General features: G+C 33.7%; 1 pseudogene; it reads left to right on the forward strand.

Moving 5' to 3' along the window:
• The first annotated feature begins 902 nt into the window (after positions 1-902).
• On the forward strand, positions 903-966 carry LOC116536872 (annotated as a pseudogene).
• Positions 967-23,025: the final 22,059 nt, after the last annotated feature.

Below are 23,025 nucleotides of genomic sequence, written 5' to 3' on the forward strand. Positions count from 1 at the left end.
CCTAAGCTCTGGAACACAAAAAAGTTGTCCACTGTCACCACTGTTATCTCACATAATACTAAAAGTCCTACATAAAGCAATCAAACCAGAGAAAGAAATAAATGGCATTAATATTGGAATAAAAGAAGTCAAATTATTATTGTTTACATATGATAATTATATTTAGGAAAACCTAAAGACGCCATAAAAACTATTAGAAATGATAAACAAAATCAGGAAAGTTGGAGGATACAAATTTAACAACAACAAAAAGGTAACATTGCCCTAAGGTAACTGAACAATCTGAAAAAGAAATAAAATACATAATGTTACTTAAAATAGTTACAAATACAATTACACACCTAGAAATTAACCAAAGAAGTGAAAGATCTCTTTAATGAAAACTATAAAACAGCAATGAAAAAAACTGAAGACATAAAAAAATGAAAAGATATTACACGTTCAGGGATTGAAACACTTAATATTGTTAAAATGTCCATACAACCCAAAGCAATTTACAGATTCAATGCAATCCCTATCAAAATACCAATGACATTTTTCACAGAAATAGAACAAACAATCCTAAACCATATATGGAACAAAATAAAGCAGAATATTCAAAGCTATCCTAAGCAAAAGTAACAAAACTAGAGAAATCGTATCACTTGACTTCATATTATACTTCAGAGTTTCAGTAACCAAAACAGCATAGTAACTGGCATAAAAACAGACACAAAGACCAATAAAATAGAAATCCAATTCCCACATACCTACAGTGAACTCATTTTTCACAAAGTTGCCAGGAGCCTACACTAGGGAAAAGACAGCGTATTCAATAAAGGGTGCTGGGCAAACTGGGTATCCTTATGCAGAGAAATGAACCTAGACCCGTATATCTCACCATACACAAAAATAAAATACTAGTGCTCGCTTCGGCAGCACATATACTAAAATTGGAACGATACAGAGAAGATTAGCATGGCCCCTAAAAAAAAAATAAAAAAATAAAATAAAATAAAATAAAATACTAATGCATTGAAAGCTTCAATTTAAGATCTCTAATGTGAAACTATTACAAGAAAATATTGGAGAAAATCACCAGGACATTTGACTGGGCAAACAATTTTTGAGCAATCCCCCATGAGCACAGGCAACCAAAGCAAAAATGGATGAATGCAATCACACCAAGTTACAAAGCTTCTGCATAGCCAAAGATATAATCAAGAAATTGAAGACACAACCCCAAAAATAGGAGATAATATTTGCAAACTACTCATCTGACACAGGACTAATAACCAGAATATACAAGCAACTCAAACAAATCTATAGGAAAAATATAATAAACTGATCAAAAAATGGGCGAAAGATTTGAAAAGACATTTTTCAAAAGAAGACATACAAATGCCCAATAGGCATATGAAAAGTTGCTAAACATTATTGATCATTAGAGAAATGCAAATCAAAATTACAATGAGATATACTCACACGCAGGTTAAAATGGCTTATATTCAAAAGCCACCCAATAACAAATACTGGTAAGGATGTAGAGAAAAGTTAACCTTCATACACTGTTTTGGGGTATGTAAATTAGTACAACCACAATGGAGAACAGTTTGGGGGTTCCTCAAAAAACTAAAACTAGAACTACCATATGATCCAGCAATTTCATTCCTTGGTATATACTAAAAAGAAAGGAAATTAGTGTGTTAAAGTGATACTTGCACTTTCATCTTTATTAAAAAACTGTTCACAATATCCAAGATTTAGAAGCAACCTAAGTGTCAATCAGCAGATAAATGAATAAAGAAAATGTGGTAATATACACGATAGAGTACTATTCAGCCATAAAAGAGAATGAGATCACGTCATTTGTAACAACACGTATGGAACTGGAGATCATTAAGTTAAGTGAAAAAGCCAGGCATAGAAGACAAACGTCACATGTTCTCCCTTATTTGTGGGATTTAAAAATAAATGAAATTGAACTCATAAACATTGAGAGTAGAAGGATGGTAACCAGAGGCAGAGAAGGGTAGTGAGGGAGTTGGGGAGAAGTTTAATGGGTTCAAGAAAAATAGAAAAAATGAATAAGACATACTATTTGATAATACAACAGGGTGACTATTCTCAAAAATAACTTAATTATACATTCAAAATTAACTAAAATAATGCAGTTGGATTGTTTGTAACTCAAAGATAAATACTTGAGGGGATACCCCATTCTCTATATGTGATTATATTACATTGCATGACTTTATCAAAATATATTATATACCTCATAAACATATACACCTACTATATACCAAGAAAAATTAAAAATTTTCTTTAAAAAATAGCATTTAGTAATCTAGGAACAGAAATTTACCTCCTTAATATTGCAGAGAATATAGGTTAAAATAAAACTTTAACTATAATATATGAGAAGTCATTCCATGGAACCTACAAAGTACGTAAGAATGACTGGCTTAAGTGTTAGAAAAATGGAATTGTTACACAGAAAAAAAAGGTAACATACTTCAAACACACAAAATACATAAGAAAAATTAAAAATTACTAAAAATATTGGAGAATATTTTTTAAATGTTAGAGTTAAGGATACCTTTTAAAACAAAGCATCAATCTTAGCATTAACAATAGAAGTGACAGATATATCTAAATAAAATGAAATAATCTGTTTTTAGTGAATAACAGCAGAAGCAAAGACAATAAAACAAAAATCAATGTGCTAAATAAAATAATTTATATTAAAAATAAAAACTAATACTTGTATATTATCAACATTTCCTATATGCAAATAAAAATTAGTAATTGAACAGATACATTTTATTAATATTAGTGCTCCTATAATAGTTATGTAAGACAGCCACTTTCAAGTGCTATATCAATATTAAACTCATTTAGTTTTTATACCGTTTCTATGATGTTGCCACAAATACTACCCTCATTACTCAATTTTAGAATTGAAGAAGCACAGAGTAACTTGCCAAGTTTGAAAATAAATAAATAATGAAGCCACGAGTCAACCTAGAGAGAGAGTCCTTGAGTTCATGCTGTCAACTGGCAATTCACAGAATAGGAAACACAGACAACTAATAAATGAAAAAAAACTTTTCTCTGTATTATAAAAAATACTAATTTAACTCAAAACAACAATGAAGTGTTAATTAATTGATGGATAAACTAAGCCTTGAGTCCAGAAAAAAGATACAAATGTCATCAAATAATAAAGTATATAAGTAGAGAATTTTTTTTCGTAAAAGAGAGATCAAAGTGTACATAATAAGAAGGTGAGGTATCAGTAAAATTTCAATCACCACGCACGTGAAATATGCAGCATACTGTGAGATGAATGAGAGAAATATAAAAACATAATAATAGTTTGAGTGGAAGTTTGAGAAAGAACTCAAAAGTGATAGGTCAGAGATTACGGAAATCAAGCCAGACTACTAATGAAAATGTCAAAACGTGATCCTAACAGATGGAAGCCTGTTACATGGAAAAAAAAAAAAAAAGAACAAAGCAACAATTTTCAAAAAAGTAAAATTAAATAAGCCTATTAAAAATCTTCAAGGAGCAGGGATTAATACCTAGGGGATAGGTTGATAGGTACAGCAAACCACCATGGTATATGCTTACCTTTGTAACAAATGTGCATGTCCTGCACATGTAACCTGAAACTTAAATTTAAATCAAATTTTAAAATTTTTTCAAGGAGATAAAAGAAGGAATAAAAATTATTAAGTAGTGATGTACATATGGCCATGGAATTTCTATAAAAAATCTTAGCTGCCTTTTGCAGAAATTGAGAAGCTGAGCCTAAAATTAATATGGTAGTTCAGTGGACCAAGAATCGTCAAAATGATTTTGAAAAATATGAACAAAGTTGGAGGACTCCTTATTTCCTCACCCTCATTTTCTCATTTCCCACTTCCTCATTTCAAAGCTTACTACAAAGTTATAGTATTAAAGACAATACGGTACTGGCATAAAGATAGTTATATAGATCAATGCATAAAATTGAGAGTTCAGAAATAAATCCTTACATTTAATGGCTATTGCTTTTTAACAAGGTTTCCAAGATGACTCAATGGGTCAAGAATAGGCTTTTCAACCAATGGTGTTGGGACAGTAGGTTATCCACATGAAAAAGAATGAAGCTGGACATCAATCTCAAATCATTCACAAAAGTTAACTAAAATGGGTTGACCCAAATATATGAGGTAAAACTAAAATCTTTATAAAAATATGTAGATGCAAATCTTCTTGATCTTGGACTTGACAATGTTTTTTTTTTTTAGATATGACATGAAAATGCAGATAACAGAAGGAAAAACAGATAAATTGTACTTCATCAAAATTTAAAACAACAATTCAAAGAAGGCAGGCCGGGCATGGCTGAGGCGGTAACAATACCCTCAGGACCTGGGCCTCCTTTCCCCTAACCCATTTTCCATTGTAGGAAAATGCCCTTCAGGTTGTCAGACCTGCCATTGACTATTTGGGCCCTGGAACTGGTTAAACTATGACCTTTTAGATGGAAAAGTTCTGCCTTAGAGAGAGAGCCAATCCTAGGCAAGACAAGTTAAACACAAAGCAAAGTCTCATAGCCTTCAGCTTCTAAGTTTTCCACAGCTTCTCCACCTCATAGCTGGCTCCACCAGGGACTTGAACCAGCAACCTTGCTATTAGCAGACCCTACACCTTAGCCAACTGTGCTAGCTGGCCACTGGTGTTAACGGAGGGCATAAAGCTTTCTTAAGCCATATTTTGAATGAGAATGCTGCACCTTGAGGCAGTGTGGCTTGCCAAAAGCTAGGTAGGGCTGATGGACAGCAACCATTTCCCTTCTCTCAGCCTGGAGAGAAAAAAAGTCACTTGCCACTGTCAGTTTAAAAGCCAGGCCTCTGTGCAGCCCTGCTCTGTGCCGGAGGGGATGGCCTGCCCCGCCCCTTGTGGCATTTCATTCTGCCATGATGCCAGGACCATGTGCACACCCTGGGCCACTCCCCCAGGTGCTGCCCACACAAGGACCCATGGCTGGCAGGCGAATGCCCCAGAGGAAGTTCCCTTGTTCTGTTCCTGACTGCAGTTTTTAACAGCCCAGCTCCACAGTTTCACGCGGGCCCGCCTCCGCCGCTTTGCTTTCTTAAGTGCTGCCGCTCAGCTCAGTGCAGATGGCAGGAGTGTTTGGGGAGATTACAGCATTTAGAGCCTCCACACCTGGCCTGGAAAGACCATACCCCTATTGCCCTTCACTCCGCCCGCAGCGCCTGCAGCTGCTGTGGCTTTCTGCGCACTTCAAGGTCCACCCGCCAGCCTAGGCCGCTGTCTCCATGGTCCCTGTTCCTGGCCAGCAAGGAGTAAAAGTCCCTGGGGGAGTGCTCGCCCACTCTACCCTGCTGGCACATGCCTGATTCTACAGCGTTTGCCTGTCCCGTCTTCTGCAGGTGTTTGCCCAGAAAAGCAGCAAAGAGCGAGAGAGAGAGAGCGAGAGAGAGCGAGAGAGAGAGAGAGAGAGAGAGAAACAGAAAATATCAATGGAATTTTCAAGTTTTTTGTATGATTAATTATGACAGACAAGAGGCACAAAAAGTATCATAAATAAAAAGGGGAAAGCTGTAGATATTTTAGAGATTATTAAAGAAAGAAAGTTTTTGAAAACCTTATACCAATACACTTGAAAATTACATGATTAGAATGATACACTTTACCAAAACTGACATAAGATGAAATAGACATCGTCAATGGTTTATAAGAGAAATAGAATTAATATTTTAAAATCTTTCTACAAAGAACACAACATGCTTAGTTGGCTTTGTAGGACAGCTTAATAAAATATTTAAATACCATATTAAGCAACCTCTTCTAGATAATAAAAACTAAGGTGCCGTTTCTACCTCATTTTATGAGACTAGTATAACTTCAATACCAAAGCCAAATGAGAAGGATGAAAGAAAGGAAATTGTGTCAAAAACATCTAGTTATCCATGAGTATCTTTTCTTATGACAGCAGAACTCCCAAGCTTTAGCTGGGTACATGTCTGCCTAGATTGCACTATGTTTCTTGGTCCTCCTTTGCAGCTAGCCGTAGCTATGTGACTAATTTCTGGTTAATGAAACATGAACAGGGATTTTCTGTGTCACCTCCCAGTAGCAACCTAAAAAAGGATCATAGATTCACTTTTCTCCTTTCTTACAGGCTGAAATATGACTAGGTTAGCAAGAACTGGAAGAGACAGTTTGGGCCCAAAAAAGGAAGCTGTGTTTTTATATGGTAGAGCAAAGCTATCAACTCAGAATAACTTTATCTGTACTGGTAAGTTGGAGAAAAACAAATCTCTATTTTATGTCTTCTAAACCACTATATTTTCTCAACATGTTTGTTATAGTATATTATATTGTACCCTATCTGTTACATTTATAGGTTAAAGTAACCAACAACACCGATGTAAGGAATCTTAAATTACGGAGGAATGAAATCCATCAATAGATGTAAAAAAAATGTACTACATCATGATTAATTTGGGTTTAACACAGGAAGATGAAGTTTTATTTTGTATGTGGTATGTATATCAGCTAACGGTTAAACATAGCCACTATTAAGAATTAAATTATATACCATTTTATGTAATATTTTTTATTTTAAAAGTTTTTGGGGAACAAGTAGTGTTTGGATACATGAATAAGGTATTTAGTGGTGGCCCCTTCTATGCCCCATTTCAGCAGGAAGTAGTTAAAGAGTGATTAACACCCATGTTCCAACAGAATTTGAACTTTCCTCTTTAGAGCAAGGAATGAGGGAATGTGTTCTCTTTCCACGTCCACGAAGGGGCATAGTTTTAAGGGCAAGAACTTCCCAGCGCCATGACCCCCTCCCATCTCTCTCCATCAGGGAGATTTAATGGTTACTGTTTTAAGTTTTGCAGTAACGGGAAGAATCAAAAAGTCAATCACTCCAGCTGAAGTTCTAAGGAACTCCTGTCATTGGCCAGAGGTCTAGAAGAAGGTGGGGGTTCCTCCCAGGTTAAAAGTCCCCTTCTTCCACACCTCTTTGGACTCCATGTTTACATTCCCTTCCACGCACTCTCTCTCTCTCATGTGGAAGTTCTCTCTCTTCTTCTCCATTTTTTTTTTTTTAATTTCTCTATCTAAATAAATCACTTTTCTGTAACACTGTTTGGGGTCCGGTATTTACTTTGTGAGCAGGTATCAGGAGGAAATCCTGGTCTCCTCTCTCATTCTTGAGAGAGCAGGAGACCAAGAACCTTGGAGAAATGTCCTCTTAGGGGAGCTACGGGCTCCCCCGAACCCCAACATTTTCCATGCCAATTTGCTGAGGGTTTTAATCATAAAGGGATGCTGGATTTTGTCACGTGCTTTTTCTCCATCTATTGATACTATTATGTGATTTTTGTTTTTAATTCCATTTATATGATGTATCACATTTATTAACTTTTGGGCATCAAACCATCCTCGCATTTCTGGTATGAAACCTACTGGATTATGGTGAATTATCTTTTTTATATGATGTTGAATTCAGTTACCTAGCATTTTGCTGAGAATTTTTGCATCTATGTTCTTCAGGAGTAGTTTTCTTTTTTTTTTTTATGTCTTTTATTAGGGTAATACTGGTTTTGTAGAATGATTTAGAGAGGATTCCCTCTTTCTCTGTCTTTTGGGATAGTGTCATGGAATTAGTGCCAATTCTTCTTTGAATGTCTGATAGAATGCAACTGTGAATCTGTCTGGTCCTGGACTTTTTTTTTTTTTTTTTTTTTTTTTTTTCAATTTTTTTTTTTGTTACCATTTCAATTATACTGCTTGTTATGGGCCTGTTCAGAATTTTACATATTCCTGGTTTAATCTAAGAGGGTTGCATATTTCCAGAAATTTATCCATCTGCTCTAGAATTTCTAGTTTATGCACATAAAGCTGTTCATAGTAGCCTTGAATAATCTTTTGTATCTCTGTGGTATTAGTAGTAGTATCTCCCGTTTTACTTCTAATGGAGCTTATTTAGATCTTCTATTTTCTTTTCTTGGTTCATCTTGCTAAATGTCTATACATTTTATTTATCTTTTCAAAGAACCAGTTTTTTTTTGTTTCATTTATCTTTTGTGTTTTAAAATTAAAATTTTAAAATTTAAAATCAAATTTATTTGTCTCAATTTCATTTATATCTGCTTTGATCTTCAATATTTCATTTTTTTGCTGGGTTTAAATTCGGATTGTTTTTGTTTCTCCAGTTCCGTGATGTGTGACCTTATATTGTCTATTTGCACTCTTTTAGACTTTTTGATGTAGGCTTTTAATGCTATGAACTTTTCTCTTAGCATAGCTTTTACTGTATCCCAGAGGTTTTAATAGGTTGTGTCATTATTATCATTTGGTTCAAAGAATTTTTAAATTTCCATCTTGATTTGTTGATCCACTGATCATTCAGGAGCAGGTTATTTAATTTCCTTGCATTTGCTTGGTTTTGAGGGTTCCTTTTGGAGTTGATTTCCAATTTTATTCCACTGTGGTCTGAGAGAGTACTTGATATAATTTTGATTTTCTTAAATTTACTGAGACTTGTTTTGTGACCTATCACATGGTCTACCTTGGAGAATATTCCATGTGCTGATTAAGAAAATGTATATTCTGCAGTTGTTGGGTACAGTGTTCTTTAAATATCTGTTAAGTCCATTTGTTGTGGGGTACAGTTTAAGTCCATAATTTCTTTGTTAACTTTCTGTCTTGATAACCTGTCTCTTCCTGTCAGTGGAGTATTAAAGCCCCCACTATTATTGTGTTGCTATCTTTTTCATTATTTAGGTCTAGTAGTAATTGTTTTGTAAATTTGAGAGCTCCTGTGTTAAGTGCATACATATATGTATATATACAATGCTATATATATACACATCCTATGTATATGCAATCCTATATATACACACATATGTATATTTTTATTTCATATATGTATATACATATATATGTGTGAGTATATATGTATATATATATGATTGTAATATTTTCCTGTTGGACTAGTCCTTTTCTTTTATCATTATATAATGTCTTTGTCTTTTTTAACTGCTGTTGCTTTAAAATTTGTTTTGCCTAAGCATAGCTACTCTTGCTCGCTTTAGGTGTCTCTTTGATTCGAGTATCTTTTCCCACCCTTTACCTTAAATTTATGTGAGTCCCTATATGTTACGTGATTCTTTTGAAGACAGCAGAAACTTGTTGGTCAATTCTTATCCATTCTGCTATTCTGTACCTTTTAAGTGGAGTATTTAGGCTGTTTCCATTCAATGTTAATATTGAGATGTGAGGTACTAATTTCATTCATTGTATTATTTATTTCTTAAATACCTTGTTGAATACCTTGTTAGTTTTTTCTTTTTTTCCATTGTGCTATTGTTATATAGGTCCTGTAAGAGCTGTGCTTCAAGGAGGTTCTATTTTGGTTTATTTTGAGGATTTGTTTCAAAATTTAGGGCTTCTTTTAGCATTTATTATAGTGCTGGGTTGGTAGTGGAGAATTCTCTCAGCATTTGTTTGTCTGGAACAGACTGTATCTTTCCTTCACTTATGAAGCTGAGTTTCACTGGATACAAATTCTTGGCTGACAATTGTTTTAAGAAGGCTAAAAATAGAACCCCGATTCTAGCTTCTAGGGGTTCCACTGAGAAATCTGCTGTTATTCTGATAGAATTATTTTTATAGGTTACCTGATGCTTTTGCCTCACAGATCTTAAGATTCTTTCTTTCTTCTTGACTTTAGATACCCTGACAATTATACGCCTAGGCAATAATCTTTTTGAGATGAATTTCCTAGGTGTTCTTTGAGTTTCTTATATTTGGATGTTTAGATCTCTAGGAAGGCTGGGGAAGTTTTTTTGATTATCCCCTTAAATGTGTTTTCCAAACTTTTAGATTTTTCTTTTTCCTCAGGAACCCAAATTATTCTTAGGTTTGGATGCTTAACATAGTCCCAAACTTAGACGCTTTGTTCAATTTTTTTTAATTATTTTTTCTGTTTTTCATGGATTGGGTTAATTCAAAAGCCTTATTCACCTTGTTTGACTCTATTTTTTAGACTTTCTAGTACATTTTGCATTGCTCTAAGTGTGTCCTTGATTTCCAGGAGTTGAGATTGGTTTTTATTTACGCTATCTATTTCATCGAAGATTTTTTTATTTCATACCCTGTATCATGTTTTTGGTTTCTTAAAGTTGGACATCACCTTTCTCTGGTGCCTCTTTGATTAGCTTAATAATCAACCTTGTGAATTCTTTTACTTTCAATTCAGAGATTTCATCTTCGTTTGGATCTATTGCTGGTATGCTGGTGTGATCTTTGGGGGATGTTAAAGAACCTTGTTTTGTAATATTAACAGAACTGTTTTTCTGGTTTCTTCTCACTTAAGGAGACTACGTCAGAAGGAAGATTTGGGAATGAAGGGCTGCTGTTCAGATTCTTTTGTCCCATGGAGTGCACCCTTAGTGTGGTGTTCTCTCACTTCCCCTGAGAGCCAACTGTAGTGATCATTTTTGCTCTTCTGGGTCTAGCCACCCACAGAGCTACCAGGATCTGGGCTGGTACTGGTGAGTGTCTACAAAGAATCCTGTGATATAATCCGTCTTCAGGTCTGTCAGCCATGGATAACAGCACCTGTGCAGATGGAGGTAGCAGGGGAGTAAAGTGGGCTCTGTGAAGGGCCTTGCTTGTATTATTGCTTAGTTTGCCAGTTTTGTATTGATTGGCCTCTAGTTGGGAGGTGGCATTTTCAAGAATGCGTTAGCTATGGTACTATAGGGAGGATGTAAACTTGCCATAGGGTCACCTGCTGAAGTATTCTGGTTTCTCAGTGATTGAGAGGGGTCATAGAGTTCCCAAAAGATTATGTCCTTTGTCTTCAGCAACGAGGGTTGGTAGAGAAAGATCACCAGGTTGGGGCAGGGATAGGCATGGCTGAGCTCAGACTCTCCTTGAGCAGAGCTTGCTGTGGCTGCTATGGGGAATGGGATGTGGTTCCTAGGCCATCGGAGTTATGTTCCTAGGAGGATTATACCTCCCTCTGCTGAGTCATATAGGTCACCAGGGAAGTAGGGGAAAGCCAGTAGTCACAAGCCTCACCCTATTCCCATGTAGCCCACAGTCTTAAAGGCCAGTCTCACTCCCGCTGTACCCCCACCAACAGCATGGAGTCTAATTCCTGGCAGCCAGTGACCAGGACTGAGGACTTTCCCCAGATCACTGGTCTCCACGCTAAGAAAGGTTAGACAGACTCGCAGTTTTTCAGAATCTCAGGAAGCCTGCAGTGGCTATCCAGTTCCTTCAAAAGGCCTGTGGGGTTCTCTCAGCTTTCCTGGTATGTTACTGTGGTAGCTCTTGGATGTAAAATTGATTTAATATAAAAAAGCAATTAATGTAAATTGTCATATTTACTGACAAAAGAATAATCTGAATATATCCAGAAAAAAATGTTTGATAAAACTCAATATTCGTTCATGCTAAAAACTCTTAGGAAATTACCAGAAATTTTTAATCTTATAAAGCGTATCTCCTAAAATAGAGAAAATGTCATACTTGATGAAATTTTGAAACCATTTACTTTATGATAAAGAACAAATGTTGTCAGCCATTACTGACATATTTTAACATTGTAGTAGACGTAATAGCCATAAAAGAAAGATAAGAAAAAGAATCACATATATATTGATTGTAAAGAAAAGAAAAGAATTGTTGGCCAACAATACAATTGGCAATGGAGAAAACTCAAATGAATGCATAAAGGAATGATTAAATGCATGACAGAGTTAAGAAAATTTGTAAGGCACATAATTAATAACCAAAAGTCAATTGCATTTCTATTTTTAAAAAATAATCAGAAAACACAATTAAATGATAAAACATATAATCGCAACCAAAGTGGAAGTATTTACAAATCAAACTAACAAAAATGTCTTGACCTTAATATGGAAAATTATAACATTTTTTAAAAGACATGTAAGAATCCCTAAGTAAATGAATAGAAAGATTCAATATTTTAAAGATGCCATCTCTGAAAATTTATAATTAGATTCAGCAAAGTGCTAATTGAAATTCCAAGGCTTTTTATGAAATTTGACTTGATAATTTTAAAAATGTCATACAGAAAAAGCAAAAGCCTGACTAACATTGCTTCTTCTTGAACAAGATAGATAAATTGCTCTCCCACATAGTAAGTCTTATTATAAACATTAAGTTATAAGATTGCATGAAATTTGTTCAGGGAAAGGAATTTGTTCAGGGATAAAAATAGGAGAATGCAGATATTTAAATGTAATCCTCATGTCTATAGAACTTGATTTATGAAAGAGCAAGCATTGCAGGCCATTAGGAAAAGGATACACTCTTCAGTAAATAGTGATGGAACAAGTGATTACATATATATGGAAGAAAATAGTATGCTTTTCTTACACTTTGAACGAAAGTCATTTTCAGGTAAATTAAAAACTTAAGTGGGTAAGTCAAAACAGTTAAATTTAGAAGGAAAAAAAATACTGAGGAATTAGCCCAAATTAAAGTAACTAAAGGAATGTGACAGCTGAATCCAACACATGGCCCAGGATTTCTCTTTCATAATAAAGGACATCCTTGGGTCAACTGATGAAATCTCTAGTTTTGACAATTGTACTGAAACAATGTTAATTCTTTTTTGATAATTTTGTTTATATAATAGGATGAATTTGGTTTTTGGAAACTCACATTAAAGCATTTAGGAAAAACGGTATAACATGTCTGTAATCAACTCCCAAACGGTTCAGGAAGCAATAACACACACACACACACACACACACAAACACACACACACACACACAAATACATACACACACAAAGAAAAACCTAGAATATAAAGTAAATGTAAATATTAAGTGGTGAATATTGGGGAATAAGTAAAGGGATAAAGTATATCTTTTTAGTATTTTTGTGACTTTTCTATAAATGTAAAATTATATCAAAATAAAGTTTACAAAGCAAGGCAACATAAAAGAATGCTTATTATCTCAATAAAGAGATGGATTTTTAAAATAAACACAAGCCATAAAATATAAAGGAAAACTTTTAAAATAAGACTGTCAACATTAAAAACATTTTCCATTGAAAAGAAAGCAAAAAGACATTATATAAACTGGAACTAGATATTTACAACTTAAGTAATAATAAGAGATTAGTCAAAGATCAGAGCTTGTAGATGTGTGGCATTATTTCTGAGGCCTCTGTTTTGTTCCATTACTTTATATGTCTGTTTTGGTATCACTATCATGCTGTTTTGGTTACTGTAGCCTTGTAGTATAGTTTGAAGTGAGGTAGCCTGATACCTCCAGCTTTGTTCTTTTTGCTTAGGATTGTCTTGGCTATACGGGCTCTTTCTTGGTTCCATATGAAATTTATATTTTTTTTTTCTAATTTTGTGAAGAAAGTCAGTGGTATCTTGATAGGGATAGCAAATTGCTCATCAATGATAGACTGGATAAAGAAAATGTGACACATATATACCATGGAATACTATGCAGCCATTTAAAAGGATGAGTTCATGTCCTTTGCAGGGACATGGATGAAGCTGGGAACCATCATTCTCAGCAAACTAACAAAGGAACAGAAAACCAAACACTGCATGTTCTCACTCATAAGTGGGAGTTGAAAAATGAGAACACATGGACACAGGGAGGGAAACATCACACACTGGGGCCTGTCAGTAGTTCAGGAGCTAGGCGTGGGATAGCATTAGGTGAAATACCTAACATACATTACAGGTTGATTGGTGCAGCAAACCACCATGGCATGTGTGTACCTATGTAACAAACCTACACATTCTGCACATGTATCCCAGAACTTAAAAAATAGAAGGCAGCAAATCACACTGCCATGTGTGTACCTATGCAACAATCTTGCATGTTCTTCACGTGTACCCTAAAACCTAAAATGCAATTAAAAAAAATTACATATATATATATATATATATATGTAAAGTGCAAAAAATATGCATGGGGAAAGTATAATAAGACTTGATCAAAGTCTTCTTTCTTTATAAGGCTAGCAAAGAGTATCTGAAATTAAATCGGAGGAAAAAGTTTAAAAAAAGATAAATATCTAGAACATATAAAAATGTACTACAAACTAATAAGGAAATAAAAACTAACTCCGTAGAACTTTGGACAAAAGACATGAAGAGGCATTTCACACTAGAGAAGACCAAATTGGACAAAATGTGAGATATATAACATTATTAATAGTCTTGGAGAATGGAAAATGAAATTACAATTAGGCTGAGCACAGTGGCTCACACCTGTAATCCCAGCACTTTGGGAAACCGAGGCAGGCAAATCACTTGAGGTCAGGAGTTTGAAACCAGCCTGGCCAACATGGCGAAACCCTGTCTCCACCAAAAAAATACAAAAATTAGCCAGGCATGGTGGCATGTGCCTGTAGTTCCAGCTACTCCAGAGGCTGAGTTGGGAGAATCATTTGAAGCTGGAGGGGTATGTTGCAGTGAGCCGAGATCACGCCACTGCACTCCAGCCTGGGCGACAGAGTGAGACTCCATCTCAAAGAACAACCCCCCCCCAAAAAAAAAACAAAATGAAATTACAATTAAATAAAATTTTACATTTGTTAAGTATGTAAAAAAGATTAAAAAAAATAGAATGTGGACAAACAGGAAGTAAAAATTTCTTTTTAAACAGTTTAAAATTGCCTAGTCAAATGGGGCACGCGGAAGCCTCATGATCTAGCAGTCACATTCCTAGTTATTTATACCAGAACCTTCACATACATATTTTCATATATATCCATATATTCATAGACACACTATTCCTAATAGCAAAATGTAGAAACAAGAATAGAGAAAATACATTCTATTAAATCATGCATTAAAGATTCATATGAATTGCATATATTATGCCACAGAAGTTCTCTTGATTTCCAAAGAGACAATTTTTGTAAATTGTTCTCTGACCATAAAAATGTAACCACAACAAATATATAGTCTCATATATATATATGTATGTTTGAATCTCACACCTAATTAACTCAAGTGTTAAAAAAAGGAAACCATTAAGGATTTAGAACTGACTTATGACTGAAATACAATTTATTAATGTTGTGGGATGACATAAAATATTTCTTAGAAAAATATATATCATTAAATATATTAATTACATGCAATATGTTATTTAAAGTAAAGAAAAGAATGTTTAACTTGAGGCTAGCAAAGCATGAACATAAGCCCCTCTAAAATAAAAGGAAGAAATGTTAAGGACAGAAATTAGTGATATAGAAATAGAAAGCAATAGCATTAATCAGTAAAATAAAAAATAACAGAATATACAAGTGTCTTCCAATACTGACAACAAGTAAAGTTTTCACAAGTGCAAAACATTTTGAGCAAGAAAAAGGTAACGTGACTATATGCAGTGTATAGATCTTTCAAATTCTTGAGAACATTAAACTAACACCAATAAATTTAAAAATTTAAATGTAATGGATTTATAGCAAATCATAAAAATTATGTCAAGCATGGATAGGCATTTTGCAGAACTGGAATAAAGAAATATTGATGAAATTAAATTGGTTTAGAAATCTCTGCCTGAGAAAATATGATGTCAAGGTGGTTTTATAATACCAAGTCTTGTCAGTTTCCATAAAACAGATAATATATAAATTTTTTAGAAACTGAAAAAATGATGTAAAATCAATGTAATTTATAAAGTAAATGTAACAATTTGCAAAACAAATTCTTATACCATTGTAAGAATTTTATTAAAGTATTATTTGCAAACAGCAAAATATATAGACTTTAATTGTATACTTTGATGAGTTTTGACAAATGTATGCACCTGGATAATCAACACTTAAATCAACTTCTGGAACATTTCCATCACCTCTAAAATGTTCCCTTGTGGTTTTTGAACACAGCCTGTTTTGCTGGCAGCAACCACGGGTTTGACTTTATTACCATAAATTAATCTTTATAACTGTTTTTTTTTTTCATTCCTTATTGAACTGGCTAGGTCTCCAGAACAGTGTTTGTAATAAGCAGGCTCCAAAATGGTTCTGCATGCCTCCCTTTCTCCTGTACCCTTGCATACTCCCTTCCCACATGGTATCAGGGTTTGGCTGTGCGACCAATAGAATACAGTGTAAGTTATGACATCTACTTGGAGATTTACAGAAGAGTACAGCTTTCATCTTGGGCCCTCTTTTTTTTATCTGGAATATCATGCTCTGAAGGGGACCACTTGCCATCTCCTAAAATGACTCAGGACCAGACAACAAGGAATTGAGACCTGCCAACAACCATCCAAGTAAATTCGAGAGTGAATACTCCAGTCTCAGTTGAAGCTTCAGATGACAACAGACCTCATCCACAGCTCGACTGCAACCTCATGAGAGGTATTGAACCTGAACCACCCAACTAAGATGTTCACAGGTTCCTGATGCACAGAAACAGTGAGATGATAAATGTTTGCTGTTTTAAGTGGCTAAGTTTTGTGATAATTTTTAATACAGAATGAGATCACCAGTGAAATGGTGATAGCAGGTATTCTTTTTTTGTTTTGGATCTCAGAAAAGAAATTCTAAATATTTTACTGTTAATTGTAATAATTTTTGTAGCTTGATTTATTTGTTCTGTATACTTTTTAAAGATTAAAATAGTTTTCTTCTTTCACTAGCTTTCTTAAAGGCGTTTTAAAAAATCCTAAGTGGGTGTCAAATTTTATCAGATTTTTTGCCATATATTGAGATGTTTATATTATTTTTCTCACGAAACCAATTATGTTGGATTATTTTTAAGCATGAAACTAACTTTGCATTCCTTAAACTGAATATTGTCATAATTTATAATTATTTCATGTTACTGTATCATATAAACTGTAATGTGGTCCCCATGATGCCCACCTCCTAGTATTCATACCATTATATAGTCAATCCCTTCCTTTTTAGTTTTGGCAGGATAGATGATTTGATTCTAAACAACAGAATATGGCAAAGGTGATGGAATGTTACTCTTGTAATTACAAGTTTCTGTCTTGCTAGTCAACTAACTTTCTCATTTGTCAGCTTTGAAGAAGCAAGTTTCAATGTTGTAAAAGAGACTATATAGGAGACCAGGTAGCTTCTTAGAACTGGGAGTACCTCTGGCCAACAGCCAGCAAAAATCAGAACCCTCAATCTTACAACTGCAAGAAAACAAATGCTTCCAATGATCCGAGTATGTTGGGATGTGAATCTGCCACCAGTTGCGTCTCCAGAAGAGAACGTAACCCTGGCCAACACGCTGATTTTGGCCTTGCAGAGGAGACAGCTTAGCTATGTCTAGACTCCTGGCCCACAGACACTGATAGAAAATAAATGTATGTAGTTTTAAGTCTCTAAGTGTGATAATTTGTTAGAGTAATAGAAAAGTAACACAATTATATTTAATATGCTAATATTTTGTTTGGGGATTTTTCCATCCATATTTATGAGAAAGAGTGGTCTGGTATTTTTGTTTCTTATAATGCCATTTTCTGGTTTTGATATACAGATTTTGATGGCCTTTCAAATGGAGTTGGAAAGTGTTTCTTCTTTTTCTATTTCTTGGAAGAGTTTATGTAAAATTGTTAATTATTTCTTAAGTAGTTGGAAAAACTCATTGCTATTGCCACTTCAGTCTTGAGTTTTCTGTAGTATGGTTTTTACTGTAGACTCAATTACTTTAGTAAATGCCTTACTCCCCAGATTTTCTTTTTCTTCTTATATTGGTTTAGTAAGTGAGTACAGTTTTGAGGAGAACATCTTATTTCATCTGAATTTTAAAATATATTGGCACAAGAGTGTTAATATTCTCACATTACTTTTGCAATATATATAGGTTCTATAGTTATGTCTCCTTTTTCACTTTTGACATCAGTGTTTTCTCTCTTTTTTATTGATCAGTCTTACTAGGGATTAATTACTGTATTAGTCTTCTCTAAAAATAGTTGTACATGTTTATTTTCTCTATTATAATGTCATTTTGTATTTCATTAACTTCTTATCTTTATTTTTGTGTTCCTTTTTACTTTCTTCAGGTTTCATTCTCTGTTTATTTTCTATATTATTGAGCTAGATGCTTAAATCATTAATTTTACAGCATTTTCTTTTATTTAATGAATATAAAGTTATTAATTTTACTCTAAGCATGACTTCTGCTGCATTTCACAGATTTGAAAGTTGCTATTTCCATTTCATTCATTCTAAATCATTTCATGATTTCCACTGAGATTTCTTCTTTTACCCATAGCTTACTTAGAGGTGTGTGACTTTATTTTTATATAATTATATATTTTCTAGTCATCTTTCTCATTCCATTATGGCCAGAGAACATATTCATTATTACTTCAATCTTTTAAATTTGTTAAGACATGCTTAATGGTTTAAAGATGTGATCAATTCTGGTGAAGTATACATGTGCACTTGAAGTATTTTCTGATATTGTTATTTGTAGTACATTTTATATACACATATATATGTATATATGTATATCAACTTTAAACAATGTGATTACTGCTTAATCTATTGAGATCAAATAGTTCTATTTTTTCTTATATAACTTGAAACTATTTTATTAGGTATATACAATTTATAATTGTGGTATTTTCTTACTGGACTGACTGCAATTGCACTGACCTTACGTTCATTTGTGTTTGCATAGTACATCCTTTTCATTTAAATCATTAATCTGTAGGGGAAAGATCACTGTTTTAAACAAATAAATCATTTTGCCATTACTTTCAATGGCAAAAACTGCAATTACTTTTACATCAATCTAATAACTTATTCTATAATATTTCTGTTTACTTAATGATTATAACATAATAGTGATAATAAAACTTTATAAATCAGTGGCTACTTCCCAGAAACTATGCTAAAAATTTGACATTCATTGATTCATCTAATTATTACAACAATGTCATAATTAGATACTATTACTATCTCCATTTCGTAGAAGAAAAAACTGAGACACAAAAGATTCACAAGAGTTCTTTTGTTTAGAAAGCACTTATATGAGGCATGGGCTAAGTACTTTACAAATACATTTTAAATTTAGTTTTCCCAAAGTACTCCCCAAAATGTTATAATTCCAGCCTTACTGATGGATTTTTAAAAAGTTAATAAATTTTCCCAAAGTAATACAATAAGTCGTGGAATTGAGATTCAAACTCTAGAAACCAAGCTAGCAAGTACCATGGATTCTAATTTGACATTTTTCCTGGACCAACTTTGGGTGTCCATTATTAATGGACTTCTCTGATAAAGTTCTCAAATTGCTGTCACATTCATGTTGTGTGGCTATCATTAATTCCATTCTTTGAACCACAAGATTTCTAAATATCTTTATCTTTTGATGAGGGTGTTGGATTCTCAAGTTGTACTAATGGCAAGAGGTTTCTGGGACCTACAATGAATATGGAATAATGCCTTCTATTGAGATGCTCACAATAGGTGGGCAGAAAAAGACATGTAAGTAGATTATTATGGTAAAAAAAAAATGGTAACTACTATTACATTGATATTAACAAGATGTAACTGGAAGGACAGAAAAACTAATTCTGTCACTGAAAATTGGATAAGATTTCAAGAGAAAAGTTATTATTTAAACTAGATTTCAAAGAAAAATAAGGTTTGCCAGCTCACAAAAGGGACAAAGACACGTTAGGCAGACATAATTATATGCCATTGCATGTGAAAATGCATGCTTTCTATGCAATATAGAGAAATATTTCAGTGCTTGCTCTCTAAGATCATCTCAGTGTGAAATTTATAGAGTTCTAGGCTAATTAATTTAATCCACCAACATACCGTGTCCAATTGCTGATGTAACAATCTATTATGTTTCTTGGCATTTTCTACAAATAAATGACATCTAATTTCACTTGAGTTTACTGTGTGCACCATTTTTTAAAATATTTATTTATTTACTTATTTTTTGAGATGGTATCTTGTTCTGTCCCCCAGGCTGGAGTGCAGTGGCACGATCTTGGCTCACTGGAACCTTAGCCTCCTGGGTTCAAGTGATTCTCCTGCCTCAACCTTCTGAGTAGCTAGGACTACAGGCATGTACCACCACACCTGGCTAATTTTTGTATTTTGGGTAGAGACAGGGTTTTACCATTTTGGCCAGGCTGGTCTCTAACTCCTGACCTCAAGTGATCTACCAGTCTCAGCCTCCCAAAGTGTTAGGATTACAGGCATGAGCCACTCTGCCTGGCCTGTGTGCACCAATTTTAAAGGCATAAGTTAAATATATCAACTGCATTATGAGTTTAAATGTGAAAGGCTTTTGTCAAATGTTTGAAACATTTTTTTTAATGAATTGGTCAGTTAAACTTGTATATTGATATTAATTAATATATATTGATCAATAAGAATATCAATTGCAATTAACATTTGGTTAGCACTCACTATATCTTAGTAACTTTATATACTAATTTATTTGGGGCTTAACGAGAGCCTCATATAGTAGATTTTATTATTACTCTATTTTACAGACACCAAGATGAAGAGACTCAGAGATATCTGAATCTAAGGAATCTTAACTTTAGAAATTGTTCCCCTAATCCAGAGTTTGGACTGAGCGGAGAAATAGTCCATCATTAATTTCATACCAGAAACTTGGGATTGTAAGAAGGCTAAGCACTTCCAGCATTATGGAGGGGAAAATATTTTAACTTTAAAAAATTATAGAATTGTCAAAATATAATAAAGTTTAAACATCTATCATAGTTTTATTAGTTCTATAATGAAAAATAAACTTTTTCATCAAAATGAAAAGAAAAAGTGATTATTGTGCCGTCAAAGTCATTCCTGACTCTTCAACATACATTGGTTTGTACCGTAAAAGTTACATGTGGGAGCCAGGCACGGTGGCGCCCATCTGTAATTCCAGTTGCTTGGGAGGCTGAGGCAGGAGGATCACTTGAGGCCAGGACTTCCAGGTCAGCCAAAAGGACATAGGGAGATCCTATCTCTTAAAACAAATTATATGTAGTCAGGATGAATATTTCAAAGGAAAAATAGTAGAAAATACAAGTATAAGAACACTATCTCACTGCCATTTTTGCCACAATGGTAACAATCATGAAGAGTTGCTTTCCAAATACAAAGTATTCAGCGACTTATTTTCCTTATAAGCATATACAGATTCATCATATACCAGTCTCTCTCATTTGTTGTAGCTGACTTTTTCATTGTATACATGTGTCACTACTTAAACAGCCCCCCTGTTATGGTCAAAACACATGTGCATTTAAATTTTGATTGCAATTATAAAATTGTGCTTTAAGAAGACTACCTAAAATTCACTTCCTAGCAACAAAGTATAGAAGTGTCTCTTTCTTGTCATACTCACAAAAACTGAGTATAATCATTTTTTTTTATATTCAGCAATTCAAAGTTGCTATCTTATTGCTGTTTTACAGTATTTCTTAGATTACAAGTATGGCTGAACATCTTCACATATGTTTTTAAGACATTTGTTCTTGTTTATGAACTGCTTTTTCATATTTCTATTTGGTTATGTTACTTTTTCTTATCATTTTAAATTAATGCAGACAGCTCTTTTCCCTTCACTAGTTTTTTTAGTCCATGTTATAGAGGCATGATTTTACGATCTTGACTCCGTGAATATTAGCAGAGGTATGTCCAAGGAGTAGTGATACAAAAGCAAGACAGAGTGAAAATGTTCTTTGAAATTCTATCCTAGAGTATAAGCTGCTTTTTAAGATTATAAGATAAAAATGAAACCAATAACAAGGAACTGACTCCACTTCACTAACTGTTTAATAATTCACTATAGTTGAAGTATAGTTCATGAGAGGTTTGCCAGAGAATCTATACTCAATGCACATTTCATACTTTTCACCCATATGCTTATTTATAGGGGAAAATTTGGGGGAGATTTTTGCTATATTCTTTTCTATTAGCATCAATATCTTAATGTATTTTGAAATTCAGTTACACAATGTGTAGCTGACAGTCATGAAAATAAACAAAATAAGTAATTACATATTACATTGTGATTCCTATCCTTCCAACAGTAGAAATGCATTTCTATGTCTTTGAAAGAAAATTCAGCATATGTAGCTCCAAAATTCATATTAGTATGTGAAAATACTAGTAGCAGCAAGTAAAAAAAATATGCAAGTTTTATATGGTTTAAGCCTAGGGACTGAATAATACAGTTACAACATTTCTGAGATATAATCATCCTTAACACCGATGCCACTTTCACTGTTTCCCTAACCTAGCAGTTCAGCATATGCTCCAAGGGCACACATGCCTAGGCATTTACTTATATTACAGCTTTCTCTGTGTAAGTGAGTTATTAGAGAATGTCACTGTGTTATAGTCTAATTTCTCTGACTGCTTTGAATGTTTTGTCTTGATCTCTGGTTTTGAGCAATTTTATTATGACATGTCTTGGTTCATTTTCTTCAAGTCTCTTTGAGTTTCTTGCCTATGTAGATTTATAGTTTTTATCAAATTAGGAAAATTTCCAGACATTATTTATTCACATCTTTTGTCTCAGTCTCTCTTTCCTTTCCTGCAGGAACTGTAATTGAAAATATATTAGTCCTCTTGAAACTATTCCACCATTCACAGATGTTCTCCTTATTTTTAAATATTTTTCTCTCTGTTTCATTTTGAATAGCTTCTGCTTCTATGTCTTAAATTTCACTAATATATTTGTCAATGTGTAACCTGCCATTTATCCCATTCATAATATCTTTTATCTCGGAAGTTATAGTTTTCATTTCAAATATTTTGTTCTTTATGTCAAGAAATTCAATTCGAATCTTTTTCACATCTTCCATGTGTCTTAACTTTTAAACATACACAATACATATGTGCACACATACACACACACAAATATAGTTGTCCTTTGCTCATTCTAACGTAAGTGTGAGTTATGGGCCATTTTCAATTAACTGATTTATCTTCTCATTATGGGTCTACATTTTCCTTCTTTGCATAACTGGTCATTTTCTTACT

This window comes from Sapajus apella, unplaced genomic scaffold (genome assembly GCF_009761245.1).
Source record: "Sapajus apella isolate SASKATOON/1434 unplaced genomic scaffold, GSC_monkey_1.0 scaffold104, whole genome shotgun sequence".
NCBI lineage: Eukaryota > Metazoa > Chordata > Mammalia > Primates > Cebidae > Sapajus > Sapajus apella.